The 14,310-nt window shown below is 40.7% G+C and overlaps 1 protein-coding gene across 7 annotated transcripts in view; it reads right to left on the bottom strand.

Annotated features, from left to right (window-relative positions):
* TJP1 (tight junction protein 1) overlaps nt 1–14,310 on the bottom strand; it is a 276,908-nt gene that overhangs the window by 239,177 nt on the left and 23,421 nt on the right. The window contains exon 1 of one of the 7 annotated variants that reach the window (XM_030814393.1): nt 6,837–7,712. The exons of the other annotated variants lie outside the window; for them this stretch is intronic. The gene's annotated coding sequence lies outside the window, so the exon portion shown is untranslated. Of the gene's footprint in view, nt 1–6,836; nt 7,713–14,310 lie in introns of those variants that run through there. 7 annotated transcript variants of the gene reach the window in all.

Raw genomic sequence — 14,310 nt, forward strand, 5'->3', positions numbered from 1 at the left:
TTTCAAGATTTGTTATACAATTATAGTAACTAAGACAGGTTTCTACACAGGCAGAGGTAAACAGACCAAGGGAGAATAAGAGAGAAACAAATCCACACATATATAGAAACCTGGCATCTGACAGACATGGTATTATAGATTAGTATGGAAAGGATGAAACACCCAATATATGGTGCTGAGACAACTGGCAATCCATATTGAAAATAACAAAGCAATCTCTACTTCTTGCCACATCCAAAAACTAAATTTCAGAATAAAAGACTCAAATGTAAAAAGCAGACTTTAAAACTTTAAAAAAAAATGGGAGAACATCTTTATGACCTGGAAAAAAAGGGTTTTTTTAAGCAAGACATTAAAATAAAAGAAATCATAAAAGACTGATAAAATGACTACATTAAAATTACGAGCAAGAAGCAGAAAAAAAAGGTAAAATTACTGACAAGAAGACATTTCCAGTGTATATTACCATCAAAGGACTAATAATAGAATATACAAAGAACTCCTACAAATCAACAATCTTCTCTCCAAATAACTATTTTCAAAAATATAAAAAGCCTCCATTTTTGTTTTCATTTTGAAAAATGAATTATTTAGGCTCACTGAAAATATTCTTTTCCTTATTGTAATTTCTAACACAGAATTCTAACATTGATTTTGAATAGTATTAGAACTATTGAAAACAATTTAATGATTAATACATTTGAACTGTTTTTATGATTATAAAATAATGTATAACTATGAATTTTGTAAAGATATCAAAATACACATTTGAAATATTTAATTAAAATGTTAAAATTAAAAAGAAACAAATGTAAAAAGCATAAAAATCATTAAAAATCCCTCATGCATTGCACACATACATCTTTGTCAATATTTTGGATTTTTTTCTTCACTTTGTTTCTATTAATAAATACATATACATATATGCACAACAAGCTGGGTCCAAAGTGAGGGTGGCTTATTCAAGTGATGACATCCATCAGTCAGTAGACGATGCAAGCTAATGCTTAGGAAAGAGGTGAGGTCTGGGGATGTTGACTTGGGAGGTCATTCTTAGAGCAATAAAACTTAAGACTCAGTCTTGGATGAAGAGATTGTAGGAAGAAAATAAGAGTGAGAACACAATATTAGAATAAGGAGCAGAATAATATGTTGGGAAAAATAACTTGAAAAAAGAGAAGGCATAATTAGATAGGTAGGAGGAGAATCAGGATATTGTGGAAGAATGTCAAGAAGAAGATAACAATCAACTGCCAATCCTGCAAAGAAGTTAAGGAGAATGAATCCTAAGAAAAGGCCAACATATTTAACCATTGAGAGAGACGGCTATGGAGTAAATGTCTGATTACAGGAATGCAAAGAAAACAGATTGAAGGGATAGGGATATGTGCATATTTACATCATAGTCAACAAATCTGTCCAGAAAGAAAGGTGGCAAATCAAGTTTTTTTCAAGATATTAGAGATCTGTTATCTGTCTACCTTCTCTGGGCGAGAAGCCCAATATACTGAAAGACTAAACATGCTGGGAAGAGAGAAGTAAACAAAAACACAAATGCCTGAAAGCAGAGGGAGAGGATGGACTTTAAAAGAGTTCTGGATCATGACTTGTCATCTGACACAGGAGAAAAGAACCGGGGTCACAACAGACGTAGTTCAAGCTGAGGAGGAGAAGAGAAACCTCTGGCTAGGTAAACTTAGTAATTTTAGTACCAAGGTATGTCAAGGGACAAAACTCAAATCAAGAAGCATCCACACTAAATTATATCTAAGGGCTTACAAGAGACGAAAAAAAATCCCTCATTATGTCTTTGCTTCAACTCACCCACGACATGAGAACCACTACTGGTATTCGGGTGAAGCTTCGAAACAACTGAAACTATGGGGAATGTTTCAAACCAGTTAAGCACTGACATAAATGACTGAGAAACTCTGGTTTCCTTAAAATAAGCAAAATATTCATTTGTTTTGATATTATTTTTTGATGATACAAGTGTCCATCTGTAGTAGCTAGTCAATAAATATTGGTTCATGATTCATGTACTGAATGTTTCTGTGCTACATGGTCAATTGCATAATTGCCAGTTTAAGGTACAGCATTAAGAGCAAAACAATTCACGGTGAAATACCCCACCCATGTTTTCCTACACATCTGTGATTCAACAAGGAATGTAATGATTCACAGTATTTGCATTAAGTTTATATTGAGGTTGCTCTTTTGTAACTGAGAAGTAGGGCTGGGTTGTCACTGTGACCTTCCCAATCCCTTCCACATCCAAACCCTCACTTCCCTTCTCAGCCTCACTTTGAATGACGCCAAGTTAAAACACTAATGTAGACATCCTCTGTCATAAAGCCAACAAACCAGAGAAACAAGAACGCTTATTGACCTCCTTCCTTAACTACTTCTTAAAAAGGGATCTAAAATTTATGAGTAATAAAATTCTAAAAAGAACATTTACCTTCTATGTATATGCATAACTAAAGCCTACAACTGAAATATTTGGAACTTCTAAAGTAGTTTTCAACTTCAAATACAAACTTATATTAGAGACAAAAGCCATTAGCTTTGCTATGAGTAGTGTGAAGAGTTGATATGACTTGAGGAAGCAAAGTTTGCAAAGATTTTCATTTGACTGTAGATTTACAAAATGTTTAACAATTTCAGTTCCTGAAATAGTTAATATAGGTTAAAATAAATTAGTAAGTTAAATGTGGAAGTCTTTAATGTAATAACAAAACAAGGCCATCGGAGGGAAACTGAGAATTATCTCTCTGAAATATCTGGAGAGTGACTGTCAAAATCAAGTCACAAAGAAATTAATACATTCACATTATTCCATGTTCCACAGATGTTTCTTATGTTGCTCACATGAACTCTTTTCTCTTTGTTTTCACACTCACCAGCAACACTTGTAGATCTCCTAGGTCATTTGAACATTTAGCATTCAACTCTTTTGATCAGTTCAAACTGCCCCCACACAACATCTTTTTCTTCTTTCAAGCGTTCCTTATTCTCAAAATGTTCCTTGAATTTCAACCAAATTTAAATTCCTTACATTTACCTTCTATACTTTGTATTCACCACCTCTGTTCCAATAAACAGTAACAACTCTCCAAGCCCTTGTGTCTTGTAGTAACCATTGCCAGGCATTTTCTTAAAATTCTTACACCTCCCTTGAGGTGCTGGTAGCTTTAGAAATGTCGCAGGAGCAGCATAAAACTAGCCATGACTAGGACAGGACAGTCAGGAATTGCTGAAGACTCTCATGCCTGCTTCACCACCTATGGTCATTACAAAGGACTTCAAAATTCCTGGCTTTCCCAGTCCTGGAATGACCCTGATCCCTGCCCCATTCCTACAGCACAATCCCAAAACCATACATGGTCTTTCTCACCACAGTTCCCCTGCCAGTCTCTTAAATGCTCACATCTAATGCTTAGGCCAAGGCTCTTGTGTTGCACAAGAGGTCCCCTACAACCCAGTCCCTGCTGACTTCACCTCCTTGCATCAACAATCTGGTCCCCTGGGCCATCATTTCAATCACCCTCTCACCTTTAATCGCAACTATTTCCTTCCTTTGTCTTTCTCCACATACAACCCTTCAAAACCAGCAGTGCCAGCTCTCCACTGCCACCCCCAGGCAGATGTGCTTTGCTGGAGAGAGTGACACCAGATTGGCTCTGGTACAGTCCTCAACATGTTCCTAGTCAGGGTTCCCTCTCCTTCTGGTCCTCAGCAGCAATGCTACATCATCATCTATCTGTAGCATCCCCACCTTCTCCCTCTTCCTCAACTGGCAATCTCAATGCCCACTCAGGGAATGAAACTACCTCCCAACCCCAAACTGGTCTCTATATGAGTTCCCTCCTCGCTGGGGGTTTCCCCGCTCCTATGCGCTAGAGTCCATCCATCTGTCCCATCCCTACAGCACCAGGGCCCTCCATTCTCCCTTTCCCTCTGGTATCTTCAAAGACTCTCCATAGCCATCTAAAGATACTCAACACTCTCCCACTTAAAAAAAAATGGCACGTGTTAAAAATTAAAGACTTCTATAGAGAACATTAACATGCCACTAAATACTGAACAGAGTGGTCCACTCAGTCTTCATCATCTATCTCCTCTATGTTGTCAGCACCTGTCAGTGCCTGCCTTCCCCAGTCCAGCCTGTTGTAGACATTGTGCTTATTCCTTGTTTCTTGTTCCTTCAGCCCCAGAACCTTCCTAAGCCATCCTGAGCAAGCCTTTGGGCTTCCTATGTCTAGATCTAGAGGGCCACCCGCCGGCTCTCCAAATTGAGGCTTTCTTCCCCACATCTGCAATTCTGATTGCTCAACTCTTGGCTTAGTTTCAGATTAGTACTCCAGGTACTGCAGTCTGACTAAACTCCCACTTACTGCACGCATGTCCAATCAGTGTCCTGACAAGAGACCAGCTCCTTTTCCCTGGGGGTACAAACCGTATCTCAATCCCGCAAATTATTAGGGGTCCCCATGATCCCAAATTCATGTCACTACCACTAACTAGTGGAATGAAGTACTGTTATTGCTTACAGACCGCTCTACTGGGTTCATAAGATCCACCATAGGTTTATCAAGTTCCCTTAGAAAATATACTTAGAACGCTGGCAGCCCAGTGGAGTCCAGCTACACAGCTCGGCGCGTTTACCCTGGGATCCCTTGTTTCTGGTTTCCTTTCATTTCCTTCTCCAACCAATTTCCCATCATACCTATGGGCAAACACCCATGTTATAACAAGCAATTCATTAACTACTTATTTTAAATTATGGTAAGTGTTATAACCACAATATTTATAAGTGTTATGAAATTTATAAGTTCTGAAATTTATACAACTCTTTCAGTGGTTAGCAAACCATACTACTATTATAGACTCTATTATATTTCATAACCACATATTATACATAACATGAGTACTATAGGATTTATGCTTAGAGAAGATCTCTGTTTAAGAGTCCCACCTATGGTATTTGTAAAACTATTCAATCAGGCAAAAACAAATTAAAAAAGTAATATCAGATAGTAATACACTAGAAAACCAAACCTTGAACAAACATTTGGGGATCCCCAGGCTTACAAATGTATGGGTTTCTATTGGGTAAAGTCTTGGCTTTCTCACTTTATATCATTCAAACAAAGGAACTGAAAATTATATTTTGAAATAAAAACAATAATCTAAAACGAATCTAAGAAAACACTGAGAAAAAAATAGCAGTAAATTTATATATTTTATCTTCTGTAATGAAAACTAAGGGGAAAAAGGCATGCTAAAAGCAACTAGTTCTAAAGTAACTTCATGAATGTACCACACAGAGTACTTAACAGCTTTAAAAAGCAGTTATGAAATGCCCATTTGAACATCAGATGCCACGGACAGAACAAGTATCCAACCTAAAGCAGACAACACGGACCCACTCAAAGATATGCAGTGACATGCAGAGTCGTACTTCACACAATCCTCATTTGGAGAACGAGTCAAGAAGGGCAGCAGCGCGACCCTCCAGGCTTTTCCTAAATGACCCTCCTGATAACTGAGGAGCTCCAGCTTGGCTGTTCTTTTGCTCTGGTTCAAAATATACCTAGATATGGAAAAGTACAAAGGCAAGCATTTCCCATCCACTGGAAAAGAAGTTCAATTATCAAATGCTAAATCTAGGTTACACTAAAAAAAAATTAGATGAATTAAAATGTGGCCTGCCTCAAAGCAAGAGCATGTTTTACTAATCTTACTGTATCTCACTTAACATACTCAAGAGGAAAAGAAATTGAAGCACTTAAAATTAAATAGTCCATCTTCAACATTCTGCTGTGAATATAGGACCTGTAATATGCTTGTTCTACTTGACATATAAAACGAATCACATTTATGTGGAAGCCTGAGGTTAAAACAGGTTTTCAAAATGTAAACAGCAGTAACATGAATATATTGAATTATGTAAATCCCAAAACTTTTCATGCCACAATGGTATGGGAAGGTCGGTGACTGACTCACCTAAATAAAATGCAGTAAGTCAAAGTATATAGTTAGAGCAAAAGGAAAAAGATAAAAACATTTTAAAAACTAATTTATGGTTTTAATTCTCTATAATAAATCTTTTAAAATTTAATAGACAATAGAAAATGGAGAAACAAAGTTAACAAACGCTTACAAAGATGGCTTATGTTATATTAAACATGAAAATGACATCAAAGCATGATTTTGAAATCTTCAAAAATCACGTTTGGAGTACAAGTTTACAGCTAGTTTTAAACAAAGAATTTTGACCAATTTACTTGCAGAAAGTAAACAAGAAAAAAAGCTTGACTTCTTTCTGACAGCACAGAAGTCCTTATAAAACAGAGGACTATGTCATTCGACTACCACCCCCCAGTTATCACAGTTCTTGGTATATAAATCACCTTCGAATAAGCACAGGGTGTCTGAAATTTCCACTCTGCCCTAAGCAACACCATTCAAAATATCAATTGCTTCCAGCAATTCAAACAATGAAAATAACTTTAAATTGGAAAGATTATCCCACTTTCATCTCCGTATTAAAGTCCATCCATCATAAATTTAAGTAGAGTTATGGTGGGCAAGACGTAGCAAGAATGAAGTAAAGTATTTTAACCACAAGAGACCCAAACAGGAGGACTTGGCAACGCTTCCTAACTGCACATACTAGGAAGCCCTGCCCCCATGTGGCTGAAAGGCTTGCACAGCTGGCCAGCTTGCCCTGGGGCATAAGGGAGAAGGTTCATCCCTGAAATTGCCATGTTAAATGCCCACTTCTGGCTGTTAAAAGATTTAGGGTACGGTCTACTAAGCAGAAAGGATACCTTTTTCCCAGGCTCAGTGTCTTGGACAATGTGAACACACAACTAATGACTGCTGGATTATGGAGACAACAGCTTGTGTCTGCATAATGCCTTATGTAAGGTTCCCTCCCACGGATGCAGCAAACACGGAACATTCGAGTTCTGAGATGATGCTGAGGCTCAATTTAAACAGCATCTTTCCTGCTCTCAACTCTACTTTCCTGATAATGCTTCCTGACATACGATCTTTTAGTCACTATTCCTAAATAATAGTGCCCTGTCAGTACTGGTGGGCAAAGGACACATCTTGGCACTTGGAGCTTTTGCTATTCTCTCTCCACCCGGTACACACTCTGCAGTCTGTGACCCCCCATTTCCACCTTCAGCTGCCTGGAGTCTCTCTGGGAATGCTTCAGTTCCCTCTGGTCCACAGCCCAAACCAGAGCCTATGCCTGATTTACCCACCATTAGCCATTTCCCAAGCCTGTACTCTGCTCCCCAACCCCTAGCACAGGATCTCAGTGCCTCTGAAGGTGAAAGCTGGCAGCAATGCTGGTGAGTCACAAGAGAAGGCAAGGAAAAATACCACCCAGCTACACACCATGTGCTATGGTCAGAATGTTTGCATCCTCCAAAATTCATTTGTTGAAATCCTAACCACAAAAGTGATGGTATTAGGAGATGGGGCCTTTGGGAGGTGATTAGGTGCTGGGCTGGAGCCCTCATGAATGGGATTAGTGCGCTTACAAAAAAGGCCCAAGGGAGCTTGTTTGCCCTTTCACCATGTGAGGACTCAATGAGATGATGTCTGTCTACCAGGAAGTGGGCCTCCCCAGACACCAAATCTGCGATGGTCTGATCTTGGTCATCCCAGACTCCAGAACCGTGAGAAATAAACTTCTGTTGTTTATAATCCCCCGACCCCCCAGTTTATGATTATATGTTATAGCAGGCAAAAAGCATTAAGACACCATACATTTGAATAACAAACTCTGGAAATAGAGCCACTGTCAAGCCTATTAGTGACTCTCATTGTGAGACTTCCAGAATAAGCAGGCCGCAAGATATTCTGGGGGAAGACTGGGTGGGGCTTATGACAGCCTCCAAGTCAGGTTCGGAGGAATGGGCCTTCCTATAACCTACAAAGTCATGACTAAAGAGAGCTTAACTATAGCATTCATTTCTCCACCTGCCATAGGAAAGAAAAGAGTAAATAACGGGGGAGACAAAGTGATTCCTTTCCTCTTGGTTTATAAAGCCTGCCCAGAGCCAGGACACAGAGCGTGTGCCCATGTCACAGATGGCCCTCCCCTTCTGCACCAGGTACACACAGTCAGGCCTCACGAAACATTAGCTACTACAAAATGTAGGACTTACCCAAAAAAGAACATGTATAGAGATAGAAAACAACATATTCTGAAATGTCCATTTTTCATTCTAATGCTCAGCAGTCATATAATAACCAGATGAGCTAAGCTGCTTTCATTTAGACTGTTGGGAACAGAATGGTATCTGTTTCAAGACAAATACAACCAATTTTCTATCTATACTTGAAATTACATGTGTGTGCATACAGAGAGATTCGCTATGTTATTTATATGTTCCTCAGGGAAGATTTACTGTTCCATAACAAACGTGGTGATCAAACGATTCTATTCACCGACTGAAAAGTAATGAAATCATCTAAGATCATCTCTGAAAAGCTGAAGCAGATCCATATTAGATAAAAAAGAATGACTTCCATAAATCTACTCATTCCACACACATGAAAACATTCTATCTTTATATTTCTTTATTTTTCAACCTCCTCTGGCCTGCTTGCCACCCCACTGCCCTTGGCCCATGTCACCAATCACATCCAAGTGACACCCACCCTCGCCCCTGCCCCGATGACCACCATAACCACAGCACCCAGAGATGAGTCCACTGCACTGTGCCACTTTCATAGATGGGGGAGGAAGAGAGCTGTAACTGTCAGAAATACATGAAAACTGTCAAAAAGAAAAAAACCATGCCATCAGCTCTGGAGATTTTGAAGCACTGATGGCTCTCTGTTCTGTGAATGTATTAAAAAAATTACATTATCCCTCCTTTCAAGGTTAGCAAAAATAAAAGATGAACTCTACTTTCGCCTCTGCAAATGACCTCCTATGACCGCAGGCAGGCCCACGCTGCCTTTGCCTTCCCCACCTGCTTGAGACCACACATGTCTCTGTGGACCACACCTCCCTTCCAGAAACTCCCCTGTTCTGCTTCTTCAGCCTCTATCCAGGAGTTTCCTTTGCTGGCCCCTCACCTTCTGACTGCCTATATGCACTGGTGAAGTTCCCTGGCCCTGCCTTAGCCCTCTCTCTGTTCACAAAACCATCCTAGCAGTAAAATCCTTTTTCCCAAATAAAATGGTTTGTGCTCCTCACCCTCCAGTAGAACAGATAAAAGCAGAGCTACTCTGGCTGGAAGGGGGCATGGAGGCTTGAGGCCACCCTCATGGGGCATCTCTACAGAGCTCTAGGGTTGGGAACCACCCGCAGTTTCCTTCAACCAGCTGGTGTGAGCTCCATCTCCAGTCCCCACTCTACTCCCTCAACACCTCCCCACTTTTTGCCCAACAAAGTCATATGTGTCCTTCCAGATCCAGTTTCCCAGCCACCTTCTTTGTGATTCTTTATGTACAAAGTAGCTTTGAGCACTTCGTTATCCCCCAAGGCACTCTGCACCGCCTCCACCATTGTACACGTATCACGTGTTTGTTTACATTTTTGCCAGCTCCACTAGATTGTGACCATTTTAAAGGCAGACAAGATGATGACAATGGCGTGCCTGCGTGCCTGCGTGTATGTGTTTGCATGTGATGGGACAGCGGAGTCTCAGATGAACCTAAAGTTAGGCTTAAAACTGTTCTAGCTGTGAGGCTGATGCACTGGTCTGCATGAAGAGGCTGTGAGGAGGGAAGCGGCTGGAGAAATGGGGAGGATAGGTGGCTGCGGTCTCCATGCCTGCCAACCAGAGCTGCATCTAAGCCCTAGAGAGAGAGGGTCAAGCAAAATCCAGGAAATGCTTTCATGAGAGACTTCACGAAACATTTGTTAAAGCAGAATACTGAACGCATAATATTCTCTTCTTTGAAATAACATTTTCTCTATTCTTTTCATTAAGACCCAAATTTCTAAAAGGCCTGTATTTTCTTCTCAGTTCTGATGAATAAAATTCTGCCTAAAGTCAGAGTCAATAAGCTCCCGAACTAGCAGTTGCTAATGAAAAGAAACTCTGAAGAGATGAGAGATGATGACACAGGTCCACTGGAATGGAGACAAAATACTGAGCTGCGAAACCGATCCAGAAAGCCCACTAGGTGGAGATGAAGGCCGGTACCACTCACAAGAATGGAGCCTTTGCAGCCTTTGTACTTACAACCATTTTTTAAAACAAGAGTTCTTGCAAGGCTGTCTGGAAGAGTCCTTTAGAAATATCTGAACATTCACAGTTTAATGAAGAAAGTATCCATTAAGGGCAAAAATCTCCTACCAATTAGGTGTCAATTGGCGAACTGCATTCAGACTGGCCTCTGGAACTCCCAAAGTTATAAAAATAGCTGGATTCCTTTTTCTGCAAAAGAGCCTCAAGTCTCTCTGACTCCTCTCTGTTTGGAAGATTAATAACGGTGATAATTCTGGAAGACTCTTTTACCATACAGCAGTGCATACCTCCACAGAGAGCTGGGAGCGGGCCACAGCACACTCTGATGTCCCGTGCAGTTCGCTGACACCCAGGTTAGCAACACAGGCAGGTCGCTCAGTGAACTGGGGCTGGCAAGGGCAGGCCCAGGGAGACCTGCCAGGGAGGGGACTTGTTCATGAGCACCTATAAGAACCAACTTCCAAGTCATTTTTCTTTTCTTCCTTTTCTTTTAAGTGAATACTCTCTGTGTTTTGGTTAATCAACAATCTTTAGCACCCATTATGGACAAAACAATATGCTGCATACATACCAAGGATACAAGAAGGAACAAACTACCCTGGCCTGTGCTCTGATGGAGCGCACTTTCTCCTGGAGACAGATGAAAGAATAAATAAAATAACTGCAAGCTGTGATAAGACACTGGTGAAACCAAGACCACCAGCCCACCAAGTAATGCTAGAAGATCGCCGTGAGGGATTTTACACGTGTAAGAGAGAAAGTGGGTGGGCATCCTCTTTTGACATAAAAGATGATGGAGAAGGTCTTTTTTAAAACATGCGTTTACAGTTAAATCCATGAATTTAGCTAATCCTTCTTTCCCTAAGTGTACAATTAGGGAAAACCTAATGACTACAAGTTAGAGTTTTGGCTTCTTTTACTATTTATTAAAAACACGGCCAGGTGTGGTGGCTCACGCCTCTAATCCCAGCACTTTGGGAGGCCGAGGCAGGCGGATCATGAGGTCAGGAGTTTGAGACCAGCCTGGCCAACATGGTGAAACCCCATCTCTACTAAAAATACAAAAATTAGCTGGGCATGGTGGTGTGCGCCTGTAATCTCAGCTACTCAGGAGGCTGAGGCAGGAGAATTGCTGGAACCCAGCAGGCAGAGGGTGCAGTGAGCCGACATTGTGCCATTGCACTCTAGCCCAGGCTGACAACAGCGAGACTCCATCTCAAAAAAAAAAAAAAAAAGCCAATATTTTCAGGCCAAGCATGGTGGCTTATGCCTGTAATTCTAGCACTTTGGGAGGCCAAGGCAGGCAGATCATCTGAGGTCAGGAGTTGGAGACCAGCCTGGCCAAAATAGTGAAACTCGTCTCTACTAAAAATACAAAAATTTGCTGGGCATGGTGGTGTGCATCTGTAGTCCTAGCTACTCAGGAGGCTGAGGGAGGAGAATTGCTTGAACCCAGCAGGCAGAGGTTGCAGTGAGCCAAGATTGTGCCACTGCACTCCAGCCTAGGTGACAAAGCAAGACTCCATCTATAAAAAAAAGAAAAACACACAAAACTAAATAAGACTAAACAAAAATTTTCTATCTGTTAAGGTACTTAAAGGAAACATTTTGTATGTAAAAATTAAAAATCATCAGAAAACAGGTACTTGACTTTTTTTTGTTTTTATTTTATTTATTTATTTATTTTTGAGACAGAGTCTTGCTCAGTCGCCTAGGCTGGAGTGCAGTGGCGTGATCTTGGCTTACTGCAAGCTCCGCCTCCTGGGTTCATGCCACTCTCCTGCCTCAGCCTCCTGATTAGCTGGGATTACAGGAGCCCACCACCACGCCCAGCTAATTTTTTTTGTATTTTTAGTAGAGACGGGGTTTCACCATGTTAGCCAGCGTGGTCTCGATCTCCTGACCTCATGATCCACCCGCCTTGGCCTCCCAAAGTGCTGGGATTACAGGCGTGAGCCACTGTGCCTGGCCTTGACTTTTTAGTATCACAATTTTGACCTAGTGAATACTGTGACCAGCTTTTGTTGGGGGGGGGGGGCGGGAACCAAGGAATTTATGACCCTATGTTTATAAATATAGATACCTGAATTGGAATTATACCAACACTGGCAACATCTTACTGACAAAATATTTTAATTTCATAAAGCCAGTATAATCCCTTGTTCAATTTTCTCTAAAGTACATGAAACAGCTAATTTTTTCCTTCTTCAAATGATCTTTTCCTGCAATTATTTTCACTGAGATAAGGCTTTTCTAGGTACATTTTAAATCGATCAGATTTTACCTACTTCAAATATTTACCAATTATAGCTTCAGTCATTATGAATTCTGTCTACTGGCTACTGCTTTTTGTTTATTTTATGAAGTCCAACATCCTGGATCAAAGTCTGAAGATTTTAAATCTGTCATGAATATTTCATTCTTTTGTTGATCTGAATTCAAAAACAAATTTTACTGTATTAAATATCAGAAATGTCAATTTTAATTTTACTTCTTCTGTCAGCTTTTCAACTGTATGAAGTTTGACTATGCCACTTAACCCAGTGTCCATCTTGTTTTATGTTGACTATTTCTACCAGGAATTGTCATTATGAAATATTCTACAGGACTGGTCTACTTTAATAAAAATCCAACCCTCCCACATACTTGCACACTTGTGATCACTTGGGATCTCATACTAACCTTCCTCACTGGTGAGTAATTCCCCTCTGGTGTTTCAAGTACATGGTCACGGAGACAAGGGCCAAGTCAAAATGTCCCCAAGACCAAAAGGTCTAGGCCCTAACACTGGAGCCAAATGTTCAGTGCACGTGTAGACAATGTGTGTAGCACAAGTATGTGCCTAAGTAGGAATTATGTTAGCTAGGAGAATCTGGAAAAAGTAAGAACTTTTATTCTAAGAATCACCAGCTGATATTCTTTTCACTAATTTCCAAAGAGAAAGACACAGCCAAGTCAGTTGGTGAGATTTCAACAAGTACTTATCGAGAAGCTGAAACTGTCCTACAAACTTCATTACTTCAAACCATTCCATTTGAGATAAGAGCTCCTCTACTCTCTGTCACAAAAACCTCACTTGCCAAGAATTCCCCCGAAGCCACATGGAGGCCCATGGCAGCACAAAACCCAATGCCCAGGATACTGGGCACTGGTGGGCAGAGGAGGATCAGTGTGCTTGGGAGACTGCTTACACTGAGCCAAGAGTAAGTCTGACAGCAACAAATGAAGGGATGAGGACAGTGAAAGCTAGGTTTCTCACTACCGGAACACAGAAAGGGAGGAAAGCTAGAAAGAACTATGAGGCAAGGAACTGAAATTGGCGTACCAGTGAGAACTTAAGGCTATTAAACACACACACACGCACACACAGGACACAGGTTACAGATGATAATGTATATGTGCTTGCATGTTCATTTACATTCACTGTATCTTTTCTGCTGTCTGCTGAGAGGGCCTAGAAGAAATGTACAGTACATCAAAGAAATAAGCACACTGAACCCTCTACATCATGGTTTCTAAATACTCCATCAAAGGGAATTAGAGCCTCCTTGAAGAAAAGCCTTATTCCAGGACTAGGGCAACAAAAATATAAACTAAACCTGGAACACAATATGCAGAAAACAAGGAAGTGTTCAAAGATTGAAAGGGACGTGTCACAACATCAGGGGAGCCAGGCTGAAGGAGCTCCCACTGTCTAGATCACAGGACTCCATGAGTTGACACTGTTATAAAGAAATGAATGACAATGCAAATTAATAGACAAGGGAAAGCTTTTTTCTACAGTGGAATGCCAACTAATAAATGTAGAATGAATGAAAGGAATATAAAATCACTATTTGGCAATCAGCATAGACGTGGCTGATTTGGGCAAGAGTCATTCATGAAGGCCAGGGCTAGTGGATGAAAGTCTGATGAAAGACACTGGTGTAATCTTGAAACACCTCACCACAAAATACTAATGAATTACCAGGGGGACCACATGGTGAATTAAGTGTGAGAGAATCTGGCAGACGCAACATGCCCAGGCCAGCAAGGTTAATCTCACGGCATGTGCCCTGATGCGAGGCTCTGAGAAGCA

Source organism: Nomascus leucogenys, chromosome 6 (genome assembly GCF_006542625.1).
Source record: "Nomascus leucogenys isolate Asia chromosome 6, Asia_NLE_v1, whole genome shotgun sequence".
In the NCBI taxonomy this organism is placed as follows: domain Eukaryota; kingdom Metazoa; phylum Chordata; class Mammalia; order Primates; family Hylobatidae; genus Nomascus; species Nomascus leucogenys.